This window comes from Pteropus medius, unplaced genomic scaffold, assembly GCF_902729225.1.
Source record: "Pteropus medius unplaced genomic scaffold, Ma_sr-lr_union100, whole genome shotgun sequence".
NCBI lineage: Eukaryota > Metazoa > Chordata > Mammalia > Chiroptera > Pteropodidae > Pteropus > Pteropus medius.
Window position 1 is genome coordinate 36,952,901 of NW_024351730.1, and position 24,769 is coordinate 36,977,669.

At 32.7% G+C, this 24,769-nt stretch overlaps 1 protein-coding gene, 1 non-coding gene and 1 pseudogene across 4 annotated transcripts in view; 1 reads left to right on the top strand and 2 right to left on the bottom strand.

The window, feature by feature from the left end:
• Positions 1 to 24,769, top strand: part of GRID2 (glutamate ionotropic receptor delta type subunit 2) — a 1,244,525-nt gene that overhangs the window by 348,294 nt on the left and 871,462 nt on the right. The gene's annotated exons all lie outside the window — the stretch shown is intronic.
• LOC120588080 (40S ribosomal protein S20-like) lies at positions 4,585 to 4,963 on the bottom strand (annotated as a pseudogene).
• Positions 9,734 to 9,852, bottom strand: LOC120588429 (5S ribosomal RNA). Its single transcript, XR_005649244.1, has one exon. It is a non-coding gene; the product is annotated as a 5S ribosomal RNA (ribosomal RNA).

A 24,769-nucleotide genomic window follows, 5' to 3' on the forward strand; every position in this document is an offset into this window, starting at 1 on the left:
ATCCAGTTTTAAGCTTACTGAAGTGAATGTCAACAAGTCTCAGTCACTTACCATGTGGAACTCTCCATGGAGCTGCCTTAGATCTAGGCAGCTGACTTTCCCCAGGATGAGGAATACAAGAGAGAGTGAGACCAAGTAAGAGCATGCCAGGACAAAAGCCATAGTCTTTTTGTAACCAAATTTTGGAAGTTACAATCGATCTTTTATGCTGTATTCTATTTATAAAACTGAATGAATAAGTCTAGCCTACACTCAAGTGGAGGGGAATACAAACACTAGCAAGCAGTCATCATTGAGGGCCCTCTTAGAGAATGCTTATCATACCACCTTGCTTATAGTATTCACTTTCTAGACTATCCAAATGCAGTAAAAATATCTCAAGGACTATGTTTCTCCATGATCCATCCTATGACATACTGAGCTATGCTTTTCTTGAGTTCCATAAATTTTTTTAAAAAACTGTCTTCAGCATGCACCTAAACACATTATTTTTGTTTCTTTGTTAAGGTCCAGTCCATATACCATAACTGAGTCCTCAAAATACTTAGCAAAGTGCTGAGTATAACATGCATGCAATGTAACTATATTGACCAGGGCAAATCTATTAGAAGCATTTCTTCTTGGAGTATTATCTGTTAAGGTTTATCCTTACTTTTACATTTGATTCTCTGATTTTGATTGATTATTGTTTGAGTATTGATTGGGTGGCTTAAATGACGTTTCTTAAAGTCACTTCTGCAGGATAAGAGATATGATTGTTTGTTTTGATGTTTACTACGGTATTTCTTAGATTGCTTAATGTGCTAGGAGTTCAGAATTCTCAGAAATTCTATATATATATATGTTAACATTTTGTAAACTTATTTGACCATAAGCCCCTTTTTGGAAAATGCTAATCGACTTTTTTAACACAGAAAACAGTTAGCTAGTTAACCTACTAATTAATATAAGACCAAAGCAATGACTTGCCCTTCCTTCATTCTACAAATGTGATATGAGCATTTTGCCAGAGACTTGAGTATTATAAAATATAAAGTTAAAAAGCAAAATGAGTAAGACCCTTTATAAAGAGATTTCATGCTGTTAGACTCATCAGTTATTTTGGGTTTCCAATGTAGTAAAACCTCAAAACAATAGCAACAACAATAAAACAAAACTCTTACTCATTAGAACTTATAGAAGCATGCAAATATAATGAGGAATGATAATATGGGTTATCATTTATACCATGTTAAGATGAATATAAAAGGACATTTGGTCTGTTAATAGTTGCTAAACTATTCTTGAGTTTAGCAAAGGATAAAAAAAAGAATTTTGAAGAAAAAGGGATAGTATTGCACAGAACTTCAATTTTTATTTACTTTTAAAGGTTTTCCTTTTTTTTTTCTGTCTTTCAATAGCACCTGAGAAAATTTACTGTCAAGAATGTTTGCATGCTCTATTTCGTCTATTGATTATAAGAGTAAAGTGCTATGTAGAAAAAGTAGGAAGCAAAATTTTCATAGCAATTGTGGTCTCAGCTATTTTTAAAGGAAGCTTAATTTTTTCTCTCCATAGGAAAAGCTATATTGACACACACCCACTGAACAGTAATATAAACTTGCATTGATTTTTTCCCCATCAGGAAAGGCACTTTATTGGATTCATCTTAGACTTAGGTTAAGCACAAAAAAATTAATAGAATACAATGGCGCTAAATTCACCTTCATTTTGTTGCCATTTTCTTTATATATTTACAATATTTTATTATACGTTTCTGTTATAAATCAGTTAGTTTTAAACAGATTTAAATCCATTTTCACTTAGTACATGCTGAGTGAGTTAAGGTGTTTCTTTAGAAGAGGTGCCAGGCTATTTTAGTGATTGAAGTAAAACAAATATGAAGTTATAATAACATGGGGTCTTTTAGCAGAACAAGAAATTATCTCCCAGTTCATTATTACTATTTCTGTTATCTTGAGTTGCCAATAGAGATGAGCCTTGGTTTTGGCTGGTGCAAGCAAATAAACAGTCAGTTAAATCAGAGGACAAAGCTGTTATTTCAAATCCTTGCAACAGATAGTAAATTATTCAGAACAAAGCTCATCTCTCTATCAAAAATTGCACTGAGCAAAAAAGTGGTTATGCATACTAATATAGTATGCAAAAATAGAAAGAATTATGGCATTTAAATCATTGAATGCAATGAAAATTCGAAGAGATGTGGCATACAAGTAGATAAAATACTAATTTCAACTTTAGGGATTTTAATTTATGTACTGGTTTAAGTTTTTAGATGATGTGCAATTGGGTATCCTAGCTTATCTTTAAGAATAAACCCAATAAAATAAAAACACCTATTGTTGTTTTGTTTACATTTAATACAACTTGGATTGAATAGAAGCTTTTGAATTTGGACACTAAAACAATACACAGCTCATTTTAGAGAAGAAATATTTTTATACGGTTTTTTATTTTCCCTTTTCTTATTCTTAACAAGGCCAGAAACTTAGGGAAGATGTAATCTTAGGTTTTGTTATAAAGTTATTCATGTTTATAATTGGTAGGAGTTTTCCAATTTTGCTCTATAATTTTGCAACCTAGGGAAAAAAAATCAGTATGCTGTATTCGAAAAAAGCATATGTCTAATAAAAAAGAGAGATGAGCAGTGGATTTATTTTAATGTATCATTTCTATGAGATCTGTACTATATACAATGTCTTCAAAATGCATTCGCAATTTGTTATAGTGTGTTTTTTGGCATTAACTTAACTAGAAATCTGCTTAATTTTCTACTAATCTTAAATAATTAAGGAGAGTATTCTTAGGAAAACTAATTTTTACTGAATAATTAAAGAAGGTAACTTTAGGAAAACTGATTTTTTTATACGGATTTGTTCTCTTGAAAAAACATGAATATATAAGAGACTATAGGAAAATGCTTTTATGCCCGATGGAGCAGTTCTTTTCAGGGAAAGTTTTCTAAAGAAATCAATAGTAATATTTCACTGGGTTATTTGGTCATCACAATTTCGTAAATTGAAAGAGTGTTTGGAAGTACAGAAAGAAGGAATTAGTAACAATGCATTTTATTATTTGTAAGTATTTTAAAATAGCCCTGTCCTGGAAATTCTTAGAATATATAATCTTGTCTCCTTGAGTCAGAGAGGGAAAAATTAGTAAAAATATATATAGAGAGAAGTCGACAATACTTTTTTGAAAGGATCCAACAGAGTACAATTTACAATGAAATACGTGGAACCCGCAATTTTTAGTGCATTACCCTCAGCACCCAATCCTGCTCACTTTAAATTAGCAAATAATTTTATAAGCAAGAATAAATATTGAAAATGGACCAAGATAAATGTGTTTTTAATTATCAATTATTTTGTATATATTTACATATATATTTAATTTTAAAGAATAAGTTTAAATATATATTAAAACAGACTTTAAATTGTGTGATTAATGATTCAATAACATGTAGAATATATTTATTAATTTCTCTACCAATCTTTTATTGAATATGTATATGCGGACATAATACGTGCTAGGGTTACAATGATATATTACAATGATATACAAATCCCTGCCTTCAAAGAAACCCTAAGTAAATAAACAATTGTCATAAAAACAAATAATTTCTTTTTCTGTTAAATTTATTGGGGTAATGTTTGTTAATAAAGTTATACAGGTGTCAAGTATGCAATTCAATAATACATTATCTGTATACTGCATTGTGTGTTCACCAAACAAAGTCAAATCTCCTTCTGTCACCATATATTTGATCCCCTTTACCCTTATCTAACTCTCCCATTCCCCGTTTCTCTCTGGTAACCACTAAACTGTTGTCTGTATCTATGAGTTTTTGGAAAACGGATTAATTTTATAGCAGAGTAATAAATGTAAAAAGAGAGGGAGAGGTGGGGACTGCTGTTGTCTTAGTCTAGAGTTGTTTAGGCTGCATTTTATTGTTAGTAGTAAGTGAATGTAGTTCCCTATGTGTTTATTCTAGCCATTATTATAGATTTAGATATGACTGCTGAGTTTTCAGCTAAGATTTCAAATGGTTGTTGAGGTACTACCCTCTCTAAGAATTAACATAACTGTAGTGATAACTCCTTTTATGTGGGAAAAAAAAAGAGTGGGATCATGTAGCTTTTATGTATTTATTTGCATATTGTCTTATAAAAGAAATTTTAAAAAATATAATATCCATTCCAGATTTATAATCTAGTTAGGAACTTTATGTAATTAACTACACTCTTTGAATGTAGGATTTTTATTGCTCCCAACTGATATAAGTGCTACTTAGACTCTCTTAATTCTTTAATTGTGTGAACATTTCCTATAAAACTGTATTTACAAAAAACTCACTGGTTTCCTTTTGTCATTTTATGTTATGAGCCATCTTTCATATGGATTCTAATGTCTGTTGGTTAGCTCACTTGATGATGCTTTTCTTAACCAGTAATCAGTGAAGCTATATTAGTTTGGATCTTGAGATCACTTGAAAATAGAAGAACACTACAGTTGACCCTTGGACAACACAGGGTTGAACAGTGCATGTCCACTTATAATTGGATTTTTTTAAACAACTAATAGTTAATGTATTAAAAAGGCTGATTTAAGCATCTGCAAATCAACCTCGACTCTTGGCTCGATACTGATGGAAGTAATCTGCTTAACAATCTCAGAAGTACTGTGCAAGTCAATGAGTCACTTGTGGATCCTCATCTGAAAACAATCCCAAGTCTTAGAGCCTTCCTCACAGGGAGTTTTTTCTTGTAGTGATTCTCAGAGTCTTGGTAGGCAACCGAACTGGTCCTCTCATTTTGAGGTTCTTGTCCTTTGTACCTCTGATCAAATCAGCACAGACCTTCTCCAAAGATTTTACGTTGCAGCTGGTGAGAATAATTCTTACTCAGTGAATCGCCACCTCTGGTTCCACAGGTGTCTTTTTTTCGCTATCTTTAAAAGCCATGACTGCGGCGCGGCTTCCTAACCGACTATTCCTCCGCAGGAGCCAATAGCGTGAGTCAGGAGCAACAGAGAGCAGAACTAAGCTCAGCTGAAGCTGCTACCTTGTCTTCCTCAAAAAGCTGTAATTGGATTTTTTTCAATAAATACTATTGGCCCTTCTGACCCTCGGGTTTCGCATCTGTGGATTCAACCAACTGCAGATCGGAAAGTTGTTTTTGCATTCCTAACTGCAGATTCCCAACCACAGATTGAAAATATTTTTGATAGGTTGGTTGAATTCGTGGACATGAGAATCAACTTTAGTTAAGTTTTTGGGAGTCGAAAGTTACATGTGGATTTTCAACCTTGTGGCTCCCATAACTCGTGTGTTCAAGGGTCAACTGTATTTATAAATGTAAAAGTTAGAAAGAAATACTTTGTAAAGAAAAAGTTCTAGCATAGGACTAGTTGCAAATAAAGGAAGATTCATGTGTTAGGCAGAATAATGGCCCCTGTATATATCCACTTCCTAATCTTTGGAACCTACAAATATATTACCTTAAATGGCAAAAAAAAAAAAAAGACTTCGCAGATGTAATTAAATTAAGGATATTAAAATGAGAGAGATTTCAAATTATCTGGATGAGCCCAGTGTAATCATAAGGATTTATAAAATAAGAGGAAGGCAAGAGAGTCTAAATCAGAGAAAAAGATGGGGTAATGGAAGTAGAGGTTGGAGTGACACAATTGCTGGTTTTGAAGAGGGAAGTGCCTTTGGGCCAAAGAATGGGAGAAAAATCAAGGGATGATTCATTTCCTAGAACCTCCAGAAGAAACGTAACCCTGTGGACAACTTGATTTTAGCCTCATAAGACCATTTTGGACTTCGGACCTTTAGAACTAGAAAATAATACATTTGTGTTCTTTTATGATACTGTATTTGTAGAATTTGTTACAGCACAGCAGCGGTTGAAACTATTATGTTTCTAAAAAAAAGAAAAAAAGGAGTAGGAATGTCGAGTTGTGTCCAGCGGTTGCTAAAAGGTTATACTCATGATTTCTCACCAATTTCTTCTTTTAATCTATTGAATATCATAACTGACTATAACAGTATGTCTCTCACTAGCAGCAGACTTGTACTTAGACTTTGTTCAGTTAGGAGTGCTGCTCCCAAATATTTCGTCTTCTCCCTGTAGTAGACAAGAATTCCTGGAGAAGGTAATTATGTGTAATTTGTTGTTACCCTAAGCTTTGACTTGGCTTATAGACCCTGATAATTTAAGTTCTTTTTCCTAATAGGCCCAATGGACTACCCCTTGCAAAGATATTCTAATGACAGATATTGAATTATATATGGCAAATTTTATAGAAGGGAAAGATCAGTGAGCAGTGGAATTGTCAGAGAGAATTTTTAAAAAACATTGGCTTTGGCAAAACAAAGTATGTGCAGACAGAGAGATGGAAAGTAGACGGGTGGAGAATATTCCAAGCAGACAAAACATAATATGTTTGAATGATAAATTCATAGTTTTTATTTAAAATATTTCTGTTGTATTTTTATATGATTAAACAGAGGATGAGTCATTTTTATGTGTAGGAAGCAATCATTTATTGCTTCTAGCTCTTAAATCATGATAAATGAAGTTTCTATATTAATGTTAACATGTATAATTTATACTACAGAATCATAAAGAAAAATAAAGAGTAAACTTTTTCATACAAATCCTCATTTCAAAAGGCCTCAATATTAAAATAATTCAACTTCGACTCTTATCTGCCCATTCAGATCCATACAGACTTCTTTTGCTATACAATGATTAGATGCTGTAAGACTTACTGTAATTTTTAAAATGTCCTTTACTTCTTAAAGAAATAATGACTTTATCTCTGATACAATATGGAATAGTTGTCCAAAATACATTTGATTTGAAAAATATCTCTCCAAAACCGTGAAAGCTGGCCATTACTTATAGAGACTTCTTCCTTCATGTCAGCAGAAAGTACAATTTTTGTGAGAATTTTATAGTTATTTGAAAAGTTTTTCCTGTTCTTAATTAAACATTCATAACTTTTTGTTATTATCACTCAGTTTGTTGAAAATCATTAAAACATTGTGTTCTATATGTATTCCATTCTCCTATTTTCAACCTTTTTTTTTTTATTCCTTACCTCTACCCTCACACCTTTAGGAGAAAATATCTTTTCCTCTACCCTTCTAAATTATCAGCTAGGATTCCTTTAAAAAAATAAAAATTGGATTAACATGAGAAATTTTACATGACATGGAAGCCTTTATAAGGAAATGAAGACACAATGAAACAGTTAAAACCTAGTGTTTTTTATGCTAGATTTGATAAAGAATGGAGAGTCATGGAAAGATATGATAGCACAAAGAATATGAACTATGTGTAGTATCCTGGGGAAAATTTAGCAAGACCTGATTTTTCAGAATCCTCTGAGTCCCTTTGTCTTTGAGGATAAGGACGGTTCTTTTCTCCTGATATAGAGAAGACACCTTTCACATGAGGGATTTATCACCCTCTTGAAGAGGTTAGATAGTTCTTTTTGTGCATGCTACTCATCAAATTCCTTCAGCTTAAAATATGCAGTATGCCAAGATGCTATATTTTGAGGTCCCATCAATATGTCCTGTCACTATCTACCTCTCCTCTCTATTCCTCCCAACCCAATCCATATCCTTCTCTCTTTTTCTTCTCTACTTCTGCTTTATGTTTTCAGGAATTTCCTTTTTCTCACTGATACATTCTGTTGATCTTCATACATTTTTCTTAAGTTCTCAAAGAGAATTCTGGAGAGGACAGCAATGCTATCCCTTTAGATCAATAATCAGCATTTTGATCCTAGTCAAATTTATTTCTTTGTACATTATAAATCAGTTATATTTAATTTTTGGACATGACTTAACTATGACTAATCTTTGACTTTCATACTAGACCAATACCTCAAACAGTAAGATGGTTCATCTTTGTTTCTAGAAGTAACTTTAAATACCCAGCCACCTGTGGAACTCTCATTCTCACCAAAGCTTTTTATGTACAAAATTTTCTACGTGAATAATAATGTGAGCACCAGGAATTTCTCTCTAAGAAAGAAAGAAAAAGAGTTAAGATCTAAGGTGTGCCACAGAACAAAGGATCATGTATAGTGAGATTATCTTATCTTTTATTCTACTGGATCTTACCTGTTTCAAGATTATTTTATAATAGACTAGTTCTATACATATTTAATACTCCATAAAAGTAGAAATCATGATTATTTCCCTATTATTATAGGAAATCATATAATATTAAGTACTTTTGTTTTCCTTCATTTCTCTCATACATGAACAGTCATATAGATTTCTGATTTATCTGAACTTCTTATTTTGGATAGTGATAACAAGAAAATAGATTCTGTTAAATTTAGGGAGAGAGAGCACTAGTGCCATGTAAAAATATGAGAGTTAGAAATTGTCTATTTTGCTACATATTTTTATTTATATTTATATTTTTATTGCTTTGAACTTCATTTTATATGAAATATTTGAGGCATGTTATAGCTCAATACCATAAAAATATCACTTTATTGGGTATTCTAACTCCCATACTGGAATAGTGTCCTAGTTGTGCGAATAGTGGGCTCTATTTCCTACAGTCTCTTTTGATAATTAAACTTATTATTCTCTTCCTAGTTCACTTTGTTACTGGGAATGAAATCTCTTAAAAGGAAAGTCTCAGCAAAATTGGGTATGGTTCAGAACTATATGATTTCACTCATACGTGGGATATAAAACTGAAAGCAACAATGAAATAAAACAAACAACAAAACTCATAGACAAAGATAACAGTTTAGTGTTTACCAGAGGGAAAAGGGGGAGAGGGGTAGATAAATGTAAAGGCGGTCAAATATATGGTGACGAAAGGAGATTTGTCTTTGTGTGTTAAGCTCACAGTGCAATATACATATGACGTATTATTGAATGGTACACTTGAAAGCGATATAATTTTATGAACCAATGTCATCTCAATAAATTTAATTTAAGAAATTGGGTATGGATGGAGTGTTTGTAAATAGAACTTGTATTTTAACATCTGTCATAGGTGTCCACCCCATATGGCTTTCAAGTTGTTGATATGTACTTGCCACTTGATGTGATGCACCTACTTCTTCTTTACTCAAATTGCCATTCATTTATTTTTTCCTCTCTTCTCATTATCTTATTTCTGTTTTCCCCCTGACTCAAACTAATAGAACATTTGTCATGGTATAAAAGAGCAAAATATGGTACCACTGATATTTTTAAATGCATGTTTCTTCTGTTTATTTAGGGTCCACATGAAAAAATGGGTAGAAAAGAAGATGAAAGGGAGATAAATACTTATATGTCATTCAGAGACTTGATATTGAAGTGGACGGCTCCATTATAAGCTTTGCCCCAACTTTGTTCAACCTTCTTCCCTACTTGTTATTCATATTAAGTCTCTGTTCTAACTAACCTGGTATGTTCACTGCTCTAGCAGGTGACTTGCACTCTTCCAATGTGTTTCATCCTTTAATTCTTTTCCCAATATTAAAAACCTATCCCTAGATGACCAAGGCAAATATTACTGTTACATGAAATTTTCTCTGAATATAAAGCAAAGGTTTGCCAAGTAATTATGCTATGCTATATATTTCTTTTTTTCTTTTTTTTAAATTTTTTTAGATGAGACAACCTTTAGTTGACCTTTAGTTGACCTCACAGATTGCAAAGACTTTGTCAGCTTACAATCCCTTATTTTTTAAATTTTTATACCTACAGCACCTGGTATTCCTAGGTGGTCTCCCATCTAAGTACTAACCAGGCCCAACCCTGCTTAGCTTCCGAGATCAGACAGGATCGGGCTTGTTCAGGGTGGCATGGCCGTAGACTGCTTTATATTTCTTAAGTTGTTATTTATCTCTTGTAATGATACCTCATTTTACCAGCTGGATTATAAACTCTCTAAGATATTTGGTATCTGTCTGGCTACAATGCTTTGAACCTAAAGAGACTGCAAATTTAACATTCTTGAATAAATCACTCCTTTGGGTGAAATTTATTTCAAAGTTATAGTTCAGGGTTTCCAGGATCAATGGAAATGTATACAATAAATTGGCTTGTTCTAGTGCTTAATCCATTTGTATCTTCCTCTAAAGTTTCCCAGTGATTGATCAATCTAGATTTAACATACAATGAAGCAAAAACATAGAATATGAGGAAACTAGTAGTGTCCAGATGCCCCACACTGACAATAAGGATGTATTAAATTATGATCAGTACTGTGATAATTATTCTAAGATCAGAAATGACGAAGTAAGGTAGTACTTATTTCTGATTTCAAGTATATGTCTTTTAAATTACTTGCAATGAGAATATTTAAAAATAACTTGCTCCTTTGATTTAGAGTAATTTTTAATTGAATCATCATAACTTCTTAATACTAGTCTGCCTAATATACTGTTTTCAATTACCTCTCCCCTGCCTCAGCTCATTACACACACACACACACACACACACACACACACACACACCATAGGCTATGTTTACACTGTTTATTTTGGTTAAAACTGCTTACTGCTATCTTAGAAAACATACTTTTCTACTTTCGCAGTTTTGATAAAGTCTAAATATTCTTAAAAGATTGTTTTAATACTAGCTGATGATTGCTTTAGAAATTTGGGTCATTGTAGCATCGATATTAAATAACTGTATATTTACCTTTCTGCTTAAAATTTTCAAGACTTTACCTGCTATGATTTCTCCCAATATATTTAAATCTATACTAATCTTAATGAGAGCAATAGTTGGAGGTGGGGGGGGAATCTCCCTCTTGTTTTTTGATTTCAGTCTAGACATACTAGACTTGGAAGTTCTTAATATATTTAAATATTAAAAGACCTTGAAGCAACTTTTAATGCTACAAAGAAAAAAGAAAGTGAAAAGAAGTGAGAAGAAAAAATTTAAAAACATGGTCAGCATGTAAATTTATGAAGTAATAGGATTTGACTGAAAATCAATTGGATTCTTTTTCCTTTGCTTTAAGGATTTGACTAATGAACAAAATACTCAAAAGTGTTAAATTTTCTCAGTCCTCATTACATAAATACAAGAGAATAGGATGCAGTAATCTTCATGCAGCAATTTTTAACTATTGCAGATCTAGTATTAGGTAGTAACTGGCAATAATTTTGCTTTATTCCAAAATATTTCTGCTGTCCCTATATGTCTTCCTAAAATATGTCATCGACTTGGACATATTTCATTTTACATTGTCTAATAAAGTAGTCTGTGCTATGTTGTGAATAAACCCACAGTTGAATAAACTCATGTGTAACTTCAAGTATCTGAATTAAAATCTAGAGAATTTGTCACACTAGATATGGCATATGACTTTAAAAATATATTTATTATGGCAGATTTTATCATAAAAATGCAAATCTTTGGAAGGAATGTCATCTAGTTTCATCCTATGATTAGTGGTGAGAACGATATCAGAGTGAGAATATCTGGAGGTTCTTCCATAGTATTGTTTAGTAGTTTCTGTGGGCTATGTAGTTGATACTCATTAAATTGTTGTCAATTTACCAGTTATTTGATGCTTTTACTTGAAAGCAACGTGACCATTTATTTTTGCTCTTGGAATAATAAATTGATAGAATAATTATGGTAGAATTTATCTCCATTTGTCAAATGACACAACTTGTAAATCTTTATATTTTCCTTTTAAATATTTACAACATGGCTCACTAGAATGTATAAACTTGGGGCCTGAAGAACGTTTTTTTTTTTTTTTTACTCCTATCCTGTCACTCAGTTTCTGTGTCACTTTGATCAAGTTACTTATCTCTAGGCCCTGACATTGTCTTTATATTCCCTTTGAGATGTAATTTTCCTGGAAACTGCTACAGTTGTGAGTTTCCATGCCATTTTCTCTATAAGAAGACAATTCTTTCCCTTTACCTTCCCAGTCCATCTTGGGCACAAATATCTTTCCAAAGCCTTTGCTAATTAGGTAAGTTGTATGTAGAGAAGATGTATTATCTCCAGAGCACCAGTGCTGGAAACAGCACTTCCTTCTCATTAAATATTGACCAAGTATAGAGAGAATCCATGGGATACAAATCCTCAAACCCTTGAGAATTTATCACAGTAGGAGCTGGATAAATATTAATTTAGTGGATGTTGAGAGGCTTATATGACATAACTATAGAGATATTCAAATATAGCATTGAGATAATATCTAAAATAATACAAAATGCCTTTCAATAAAGGCAAAACAATAAAATAAGTTACTTTGAAGTATAAGGAAAAATGGGTAGATTTCGTTCTGTTCTGATCTTGAATAAAATTCTCATCTCTAATTTTTTATGAATTCTTTAGTGCTTTTAGAAAGATTTCTGATTTCTCTAGAAATTGCTTTTATTTAGAGAGGATGGTATATACAAGAAAAAAATTCCTCTGAAACCTATATGGCATTTGCCTTAAAGTTTCAGAAGAAAAAGCAAAAAAAAAAAAAATGCATTATTCAATACCTGTTTCTTGGGACCCTCTTATGTTCAAGGCAGAGTAATAAGCCAAGTTTCTATTCGTAAGAAAAATGTAATCACGTAAGTCGTCAGAAAAAAAAGAAAAAAGATATCATGCTACAACTGTTATCTGTAGTTTTGTTTGCCATGTCTTCTTTAGCATCCAGCACTCTTTCCTTTTCCCATTACATTTTATAAGCAAGGTTCATCAGTAATATATAGAAAAACAGAGCATTACAAATTTTCTGACCTGTCCCCTTTCCCTCACTAAAGGTCAGCTTAGTCTCACATTAAACCTAATAAGAAGCAAAAAGCATTCATTAATAAGCATCCAATAGGGTTTATTACTATACTATCCTTCCAACTAGTGTAGTGGCTTCCATATTAGGTCTCAGATGCACTGACTTGCACCCTTATCCGTTATAAAATAATCCCTACTCTTCATTGATCATACATGGATTTCTGAGACATAGGTTTTTTGTTTGTTTGTTTGTTTTAGATAAAACAAGTCAGATTTATTAGAGTTGTCCACAGTCAACAATAGTGATCTTCTTGCGGGTCTTGCCATTCCTGGACCCAAAGTGCTCCATAGCTTCCACAATATACATGCTCTCTTTCATCTTGCCAAAGACCATGTGTTTGCCATCCAACCACTGAGACATAGTTTTACTTCAAACATTAGTGCTGCGATTTCTCCTTAATGAGATTCTTACACTTGAGTTTCTGACCCAAGAATTCGGGCACAAATTTCTGTTAATTTCTGCTTTCAGTAATATGTTGTTAAAAAAATTCTAGTTAATTTCTGCTTTCAGTAATGTGTTGTTCTTCCTCAGTCTCTTCCTAAGAGTAGGACAATGGCATGTTTTTGCCTGGCTCCATCTTTATTTTCTGTTGTTCTGCCCAGCCCAGTGACTAGGACTCTGTTATCTGTAGTCCAATCTTGATGACAATTACCAGCTTGCTTAAATTTTTGAATATCTTTCTTTAATAATTAAAGCATTGGGAAAATGTATCGGTTAAGACATTTTATTTAGGAAATGAGCCCCCAAAACAAATCAAACTGGCTTAAACAAATAAGCAAAGAAATGTGTTGACTTAAAAACAAAATTCAAAGATAAGACTAAATTTAATTTTGATGTAGACATTCAATAACACCCTCATCCATAGTTTACACGTTTATCCTAGTCTCACCAGCAACTCCATGTGGCAGGAAGATTTCTGCAGCCAAGGAACATTCTAGTTTTCATAATCCCACAGCATATTGTCCAAGAATAGAGAGAGATGCTCTTTTTGTAGTCTCTGCACAAGTCTTGGGATTTACTTCTCTGGTCTCATTAGGATTTGTGCCCATCTCTAAACCAATTATTTTTTTCGAAACAGTAGATGTACTGAAAGTTTAAGCCGTTTAGAGTCCTCTGTTGGAGAAGGTGGGGTCAATTCCATAAAATTTGTAAGAGCTTTCTTTTCTAAGGAAAATTAGAAGAGAGAAGGATAGATGCTTCAGAAGAAATCAACCAATATCCCTTACAGACATTCCTAGGCACTTTGTATCCTAACCACTGGGTGCTAGCTGATCGCAGAATACAATTAAATCACTATTCCTTCTGAGGCACTCAGGCCTGTCCACTGAACTCAATATCTATTATTATCTCATTCAACTGGAGTATGCTCCCCAAACAGGTTCTGCCATAGGGGACAAGTCTTTATTACCTTCTAACTGTCTTTTGCCACCTGCTTTAGTTGCTTTAGTTATGTCATTAGGATCAGTAAAAAATATGAATGTTTGACACTCATTAGTGAGGACATTAGTTTAATTCAAAATAATAACAACTAGTAAAAGAACATCTGCAGAGACATGGACCAAAAGGAATTCAAGGGATGTGGTGCTAGGAATGATAACTCTTGCCTTCAATAGCTATTACCAATTTCGTAGCCTTGCTGTTGAGGTGATTCTATGGGAAGTAGCAGCTGAATATGTTTATGTCGGCTGCCTCCAAGACTTTATTATTAAATTATTTCTACTAAGAAAAACAAAAAAAGACATATTGATTAAAAATAATAGAAAGTGTTTAAGTGTTTAACTTTTGACAAAGCAGCAAAGAAAAGTAGTAAAAAAAATAATTAGATAAAAACCCCACAACCCCTTCAAACAATGTGCAATTAAAGGGCAATAATCAAAACAAAATTTCAAAATAAAAGTGTTTGTATAACTATTCTAAATATATACCGAGAGGTTCTTGACTTTTAAAATAGTTAAGGGAAAGTTAAAATAGTCCCAAAATGGACTGTTTCACTTACAAAATGCCAAAGTTCCAAATACAAATACTTGAGAAACTACGAAGAGGAATTGTTTAGAAATAGACAAGTTTTAATCAATGTTCTCTTTTCCATCCTGCTTTCCTTTAATGTTAAGTAAAATATGTATTCTATGATTCAATTTTGTGGCTCTTTTTCTGACATTTTTTCTGACCTTTCTTTGCCTTCAGCATCAGCCATGATACATAGAAATGTACAGCTTCTATATTTCAAATACAAACTTATACTATACTATAATGACTTTTGATATTCATAGCCATTTTGATGTCCTAATAACTACATAGTTTAAAGGTAACAGGCAAAAAGCATGAACAGCTTTTTGATTAACTATGTCTTGGTGTTTTGAACCTTGAGAAGTCTAATCTGAAATATCCTTCATCATAACCTGCATAGACAAGGGGAAAGTAAGACTTCAATAGCCACTGGAAAGTTTGGATGACAGCCAGATGAGCCAATGTTCTAAGGACTGTCAGTGACCTTGGGATAGATTTTACAAAGGTGGAAATTTCTCTGTCTCAGACAGACAGTTCTGTGATTAAGTAAGTAAGCATATCCATGAAGCTACAGTGTTTGGTAAACACATGTCAGTTGTAAACAATATCTTTTCTCTAAAGGACTTTGAGTGGATATTGAAATTGTAGCCAGATTTACAATATAATATCCTATATCTCAAATGTAAGAGGTGTTCAAATAACTGGAGTAGATTTATGCAGTTTAGATTAAATAGTGAAAAAAATCAAACCTTATGACTTTTTAATCCCTGGAATCAAGATATAATTCTTTCACTTATCCCTAGTGTTTCTTCCTTTGAGCAACATTCTCTCTTAACCATATATAGAGAAAAAAAAAAAAAAGTCAGGTGATGAACACATTAAGAAAGTGTATTTGTTTATGTATTTGTCTGAGAAGAGTTCTCATTTTCCCTAGATTTTTTTAGGTCTATGACGGCATAATGTTTCTTAGATAGAATACTAAAGAAATGTATGAGTGGATTCTAAGCAAAAGCACAAAAAGACAAATTAAATTATCTAGTAGCTATATAATCATGGATATAGGGTTTGAAATGCTCCTGGGAATGAAGGGATATTGTGAGGGGTATTTTAAGATATCTGTGAGGAAAGGTAATACGTGAAATATATTTTGGTTTAAGTGAGCTTTTTCTTTTTCTTTTTTTTTTTGATACTGATAAGCATGCAAAACCATACCATCATGCAGTCCAATCTTTTTAGACCTCTAGTGTCCAGTAGAATGCTTGTTATTTGATAAGGTTATACTGAAACATCCACCAAATACACAGATTATGGCAGGTGAATGTGTAAAGGGATTTATTAATAAAGATACAGTGTGTACATATCTATGTGTAATTTTACATGTGTGCATATGTTGTTACACAGATGGGAAGAGGTATGCTTAGAAAAGTAAAACAAACATGACTTTCAAAGTTAATGTATCAGCGTCATTTATTTTGATACTATTTTGAACCAGTGTATTTTAATCTTCATTCTAGTAATGAGCAAAGAAGAAGTTACATATTAATTTATTATTAAGTAAAGAATGAATTAATTAATATTTATGACACTGACTCCTATACAATTTTTTCTGTTATCGATTGCTATACAAAACTGGTTTATTAAAAATGCAAAAAATAAACTCACTCTAAGACAATGTTTTATTAAGTAACTGCTTAAAGAATTCAAGAACTAAATCCAATGAATACCACAATCTGTGAACATATCAGGTATTGTCCTTTAGAGATATGTTCTTGGCCTGTATTTATCCGATTATATTATCAAAATGTTTTCAGTGAGATATAAAATGATACCATTTTCAATGTAATTACCGAAATCTAAAAAGAGAGAGCTGTGATTTTTTTGTGACTTTGAAATGATGCTATGTTACATATAAATGGCAATGTATTCAAAGGGGATAAGTGTAGGAGAAAATAGCTGGCTAGGCACAAATCAGATTAGTCTTAAAATAGTTAAAGTGCATAAGCAATGTGATCTTACATATCCTTTGCATCTTGTTTTTTTTTTTTTTTTTTTTTTACACAGTGGCATTTGTTTAGTTACAAACAAAAACAAACAAACACTTGAATGTCCTCACAGCAGGATGACTGCAAGTATTAGAAAACAAGTCTCAATTTGAGTAAAAATGAACGTGCACTTTAATTTTCACATTGCAAACCTGATGGGATGGACATGAGTAAGATTCAGAGATGCCAACTAAAGTGATTAATGGCCTGGAAACCAGGACCTCTGAAGAAGGGTTCAAGAGATTACTGTCACTTAGTTTGGGAAAAGAAGGCAACTCATATATATGACTATGGTGTACATATATAAAAAAAGATTCCTTAAATGAACAAACATGTAAAAACTAAAAGACAGGATAAAGTAAAAATGAGAGGATTTAAACTAACTATAAATTATCATTGTGATGATAATTTTTAAGGAGTGCAGTTTCAATTGTTTAACTATAGAACTGCAAAGTCCCTTATCAGTGTTGATGCCAGTAATGCATAAATAAATGACAATAAGAAGAAAATTCCTTCAGTGCTTATTATCCGTGATTTATTAAAAAAAAAATAAAAAGAACGAAAGTCCACGTTTCCTAATGGATAAATCATCTCTGATAATTCTCTAAAAGTTAGCATGTAACCCACTTAATGCTTTATGGTGTACTTAGCATTTTTTTCAGTTATTTGCCCTAATAAGAAAATGTTATGTATGTTTTGCAAACTAATCTAACTCACAGTGACCAGACATTTTGTAGTCCCGAGAATTCTAAGGGACAGTATGTAAAAACTATATGAAGATAAATGATTATCGTTAAGAATTCTTCATATGGGTTTGATAAATTTGAATACTCTTCTTGAACCAGTGAACTTAGAAATAGTATTTTAATATCCAGACTTAAAATGACCATTTGCGAAAAGGTAGTAGCTTTCTGGACTTATTTAGATGAGCTAATTTTTTTTTCGGTATAAGATTAAAAAAGAAAAATAGTTGTCTTTGATAGTATTCTTTTTATCTAGAAGTGATCTTTTCCAAGAATAGCTGTTTTTACTCCTATGTGTATTTTATGTCATATTTTCTTTTATATTTATTCTGAACCCCCCAAAAGGATTTTGTTTCCCTGTTAACATCACTTGAGCAAGAACCTGAATTAAGTGGGAGAAACCCACCATGTGAAGATCTGCATAATGAGTAATGAGTGTTCCAGACAGCGTTAAGAAAATGTGCAAAGAGCATAAGTCAGGAAAGAGCTTGATGTGTTCAAGTAACAAAAAGAAAATCTGAGTTGATAAAACAAGAGAACGAAAGGGAAAAGCCTTTTAAGATATTAAGGTATATAAGGTATTCATGTAAGAATCTTTCATTTAATTTAAATTTAAGTCATTGCAAGAATTTAAGTAGTGAAATGGCATTTTTATGTTTCATGTTTTTAAAATTGTTCAGGTTTTGCATGGAGAATACACTGTAAAAGGCACAGGATTTTACAGAATTCAATGAGGATATTGTGTTTTCTAGTTCAAAGGTGATTGTGGATTGAAGAGGATGCTATCTGTGGAGATGGTGAAAAAAAGGAGTCAAAATTTCTTTTGGGGATAGACATATTGAGAGACTGGTTGTGAATGCTGAAAAAAATGGAAACATTCCAGATGTTAGGAGCTGCTTTTCTCTTTTGTCTTATCAAAGGAGAGCTGAGAAGAAATCATTCATATGTGTAAATTTGGAACTAAAGGGAGAAGTCAGTCCAGAATATATGAAATTGGAAGTCATCCACATACAGATCATGTTTAAAGCTGTGAGAACACATGAGATTATCTATAAAGAGAATAAACTATAGAAGAGTAGAGGGCCATACATCCAGCTCAAGGACCACTTACATTCAGTTAATAGATTGGAGGGAAAAGGGATAGGAAATGTCACTAAGAGGGAGAAGTCATTGAGACAGGGTGAAGAGCAAAAGACTTGTTTCCTGAGAGACAACAAGCTATATATTTAGCAGGAAGGAGTAATCAACTATGTCAAATGCTGCTGCTAAGTTGAATAAGATGATTAAAAGAATTATTTCTTGTATTTAAGCAAGATAGAAGTCTCTGGTGACCTTTGCAGGACAGTTTTAGTGGGAGTGGTGGGGCAAATTCCTCATCACTAAAAAGAGTTAAAAAGAGAAAGGGTGTGGGGGTAGGGGTAGTGGGGAATTACCATGTATTGACAATCCCTTTTGAGATGTTTTTCTTTCAAGGAAAACAGAAGCACAAGAGGAATGTGGTATCAAATGAATACTTAACAAAAATGATGAAAATCATCTAAAAGTGAACATCGATGATATGAGACAGAGAATGGATAACTGCAGGACCTAAGCCCTTGAGTAGATGAGAGGCCATGGGATCCAGAGTACAGGTGTTTCAGATGCTCTTAGATAAGTGCACTGATACTTATTAAGTTCAATAAGGAAGACAAGGAAAAATTTACAAATGTAGGTAGATTGGCACATCTGGTGTTGGGGAAAAAAAATCTGTTCTCTTGACCGGTTCTCTTTTTTTCAAAGTATACACCAAGATAATCAGCTGAGAATAGAGGGAGAGGGGTTAGAGATTTGAAGAGGAAGATGTGATATAGTTATCTCAGGCATGGAAATGAATAATAATGAGTTGGTGAGATGCAGAATGCATCAGTGCCTAATTGCTTGCTTTCAGTTGGGACTATGTTCTGTGGCTATTTGGAAACCTATGACAGCCATTTTTTTTTTCTTTGTTACAACATCTATTTTAAGTCTTGTTAAATAAATTTTGATGTGAAACCACATAGACTAATAGTCAATAAGTGCGACCTTTTGAGTTAAATATTACTGACTTTACCAAGATAAATTTCTTAATCCTATAAGCTTCAACTTCTTTTTGTACTCAATGGGGATGATATCTTTAGGATAAAGAGCATCATTTCAAATCTGAACTTCACTGCTGATTAACTGAGGAACCTCAGGCAATTTGCTTATCTAAAAATTAGAATAAAAAATAGTTTCTAACTAATAATGTTATCGTGAAGATTAAAAAGGATAAATCTTTTGCAAATGTCCACTCTTTTTACTTGACGATGCTCAATAAAAATGAGCTACTAAAAACAATGGTAGCAGTAGTTGTACTACTCAGAATCTAGTACTTGGTGGTAGCCTCATCATGGCCATGGAGGTTTACTTTTTCTTACTACATTTTAACCAAAAAATTTCCTCTTATTTCAATATCAGTTTAACATATAAGGGATATACTTAACCTTTATAGATGTGAAGAGTGATCCTACAAGTGTTAAAAAGAGCATATTCTTTTAAAACTATGTGTTGGAGAGCAGTAAAATAATAGAGAAATCTGGTACAGAAGCTCAATTCTGAAAAAAAAATGTGAACAATCTAAAACAAATTACTCTTTGTAGAAGAACCTTTAAAAATAGTTTTTGTTTAATTACAAAATTTAGTTCATTTGCATAATAGCTAGGCCCACTAGCAAAGGAAAACATTTTGATTGTCTACTCTAGGACAGGATTCTAGAAAACGAAGCATTATTGGGAAAGGTCAATGACAGTATGTACTAGTTAGAGAGAAGGTCATATCTTAAAATGTCATTCATTCCTCTAGTCATAAACAAACAGGTAGTGATCTTTCAGTGGAGATCAGTAAGATCGCCAACAAAACCTAGGCTTTCAAATGTACACCAACTTCCCCTTATGAAATTATCTCTACAAACTTTAGTTTTATATAACCTACATTTCTGTCAGTCTGGCCTTGTTGCTCATTCTCTGATAGGTCCCATTTATATTTGCTTTCATGTTTTTGCTAGCAATGTTCTTTATATCTAAAATATATTTCCCTTCACCTCTGCCTATTAAAATACTATTTATTTTTATAGTCCTAAATCAAAAGGAAAGATATTTCCCCAATGCTTCCTGTCTGCTGATGTCCTCCTTACTAGTAAATGTTCATCGCTCTTGATTTTTACATCATATGTGTCTCTAAAAAGCTACTAATATTAAGATTTAAATAAATACATTTATTGATATTAATGTACTTAATGTTAATATTAAGTATATTTCATATATGTATATATACATTATCTATGTTATCAAGCTCCTGGAGAGAAGAACTTGTATTAAAAGACTTGAATTCCTCTAGTAACAGTAATTTATACATAAAACGTTACATAAATATTTGAAGAATCCAGTGTCACGGATGCTGTGCTGAACCACCCAGACCTCTCTTCATGACTGAATGATTTTTCCTCTAGCCGATGGACAGATTGTCCAGCCAAAAGCTCTCAACTCTTTTTGGAAAATTATTTGACTAAAATAGTCCTCATCTACGGTTATTTCCTGTTCACTGGGCAGCCCATATCCAGTGACTGGTCAACATGGATGTATAAAGACTCTCCCAGGACAATTCTTCAGGGCCATCTCAGTCCAGATCTCCCTCTAGGTTGGCCCAGGCCTTATGACTGCATCACAGCCTAAACTGTAGCTCTGCCTATTCTTGCTCTCCTCATACACTCCCAAATTGGTGTTGACCCAGAGACACCATGCCCTAACTCTCCCACATTCACATCTCCATTTCACAGTGTATTTCCTGGGGTACCCCAACCTATATCAGCCAGGAAGATTTACTTGCAAACTGAAAAGCACATTTTTATGTTATGCTATTTTTTCAAGCTTTTTGAATCATATCTGCTGTTAGGCAATGACATTTTGAGCTTAATTTGTTCTTGGAAAATATGCAGATAGCTATGAGTACACTTGATCATGAGGTTCTAGATGATCAAGTTTTGTTGTGACTAACATTCATTAAAAAGACAGGTTATTACACTAATATGATGCAATAGCCTTTAAGTATTCACGATGCTAGGCAATTAGCTATATGGAGAAGTGGCTAAATTGTTCTTATTAATTAAATCCACTGTATGGAAACTCTATATGAATCTCTAGTTCATGTATTGAATTAATGCCAATTGTAACTATACTGGATCAGTTATTTTTTGATTCTATACTGGATCGATTATTTTTAATCCAAACTTTGATTATTGCAAACCTTAGTTAAAAAGTAAAAGGCTTTCTAGAATTGGATTTCTGTCTGCCTTGTACTAAAATGTATTTGTGCTAAAGAAAGATCACATTTTTCAAATTTTAACTTTTTTATAGTTTTCATATTATAAGTTATGATTAACTGTTACTGTGTGGATATTTGTAATAGGAAACTACTGATTAATTTAGAGTAGGAAAGTAACAACCAGCCATTCATACTGTTTCACTGTATTTTCACATTTTACCTCTGTGCTCTGGTTTCTTCGTAGCTCTATTTAATCAGATATGAGATAATAATTGAGATCTTTCAGAGACAGTATTCATGAGAGTAGACAATTCACATGTAGTCTAGCCCACAGCCTCAAGGGTTATTGTAGTCAAAAGTGACCAAATATTTCATGTCTAAGTGCCACCAATATTCAGACTTCCAAGATTCTGTCATGCTGCCTGTCTTGACCCTGATTGTGTGTTGGTGATTCTTGGAGTGTGAGGGACACTGTGTATACATATGCTCAAATGGCAACCGCAGGATTCACAGGGAAGTTCTTATGAAATATGAATAGACTTAGTCCTCTCCCTGAACCTTCTCCTCCTTCTTCTCTATCAAGAATGCACAGCTGGTGAGAAGAGATCAAATACAACTCAGAACCGAAATCAGCCACTTCCTCAGCCAAGAGTTCTGAGAAAGAAATCGTTGTATCACTGAATCAAGAAAGTGCCAAATTCCTTTTATTCAAATAAATAAAATGTAAGCTTTCTATGTAATGAATGCTAAGTTTTAACTGTATTTTTATGGTACTATCTAGGCTGAGATTAAGACTAATCTCTTACCTGTATTAAATATACTAAAATCATGTTATAGTAAATATATACAAATATCACATTTTCCTTGTAAATAGAGTGAGCTTTAATGTAGATTTAAGTGAATATGCCCTTAAATGCAATAGAAACTTTAATTTCTTCATCCTCATTCAATTTTTTGTTAAAGTAAGAAAAATATCTTACTGAGTCTTTTTATTTTATAAATTTAGTTTATCAAAATTGACCTCATTAATATTTTGCATAAATCTTTTTAGTCAAGTCAGGATATATATTTTTATAACTCAACTTCAGAAGAAATGAAATACATATGATGAAATCATAAATCATAGGATGAAGTGATTTCCTACTTTGAGTTTTCCTCAAAAACTCATATGCAGGTTCTGTGTCTGTTTTTGCTGACCATTGTTGCCTTGAGCTCCATTCATATTTCTTAGATAAATTAGGACTTTTAATGGAGTAGACAAGACAGAAGATACTTAAATTGTAACACATTTAGATATGACTTCTGTTTATTTCTTGATTCCTTAAGATTGTTCCTGAGCAAGACTAACACTATAGGATTTGGTCTAGTCTCTAAAACTCCTCTGTTCTCTATTTTCTCCCATTTCTGACCAATATCTTACTTTGTCTCCATGTATTCTCACACACTATTTCTCCCTCTTCTAACCAGTGTTACTAAGTTCCCTAACAGTGCTATTGAGATGTTGTGTTACATGAGCATGGGATGGTGGGTGGTTAAGTAGCTGAAAAAATATTCCCAGTAGACTTTGAAAGGGTATAAAACTACCAAGGCTTTTTTTTTTTTTTTTTTTTAAATCTAGATTGGTTATAGGGAAATATCAGTTTTTGTTTTTGCTGTTTTAACAATGTATAATGTTTACCAGAGTCAGCTTTATAACAATCTCTTATTCATATATTCAACAAATATTTTATATATTAACTTCTAGTTTTTAGTCTCTGTTGTTATAAACTTATGAGAAATAATATAAAGGAAGGGAAAGAGAAAAGAAGGAAGCAAGGAAGGAAGGAAAGAAGGAAGGAAGGAAGAGAGGAAGGTAGGAAGGAAGAAGGAAGGAGGGAAGGAAGTCGGTAATAGGTACTATGAAAAGTAAGACAGAAGAGGAAATTTAATTAGGCAGAATTATATATGTGATAATTTTGAAGACTGTACTTTCTCTGAGTGAGATTTTAAATAGAGAAGAGACATAATCTAATTTAAATTTTAAAAGTATTACTCTGGAATGTAAGAGCTAGAGAAAAAATTATATTTTAGGTTAAAAAAAGATTAGAGGCAGGAAGTCTAGCATAGTAAGGTGGACTCATGAAGGGATCGGGCTCCTTAGATGTTTCTCCCCCAAAATTCTCCATACATGGCATCACCTTATCATCCAAGATGAGTGTTTGTGCTTTACCCCTCATGTTTATATTCTCGTCTTTCCTTTAAAGACTCAATTCATCTTGGAATTTATACATGGCACTTCAACACCACACCATTGACCAAAATTGAGTCCCATTGTCTTCTTAGCTACATGTAGGCTAGAAAATATATTTTTTAACCTGGCCTTCATTTGCCTGATCAAAAGTTGAAAAAAAAAATCAAAGGTTTTTATGTTCTCTTACTGAATGATTAAGGAAACAATGCAAAACAGTACAAAGAAGTTGAGACTCTTTCTATTTAAATAACTGAAGTTCAAGGTCTTAGAATTTGGTCTTTGGGTAGTAAACATGTGGATGGTCCTTTGGTCCCAAATTTAGAGGACCTTATCCTCTCTCATTCTTCATCAGCACATATTTTGGGCCTCATATGCTTCTTCAAAGGAGCTTTCTTTAGCCACAGATTAAATTATTCCATGTTGTATTACCTTCTAATTAATATCTGTGTTCTTCTTCTATAGAACTTAATACAATTTGTAATTTTATACATGTATACGTATTTTGTTAATATCTGTCTCTCTCACTAGGCTCAAAAAGACATGAGTGGGATCTGCCTTCTTTGCCCATGATTGTATTCTCAGTGTTAGCACAATGCCTGATGTGTCATTGTTTATTAAACATATATGTTGAAAATATGT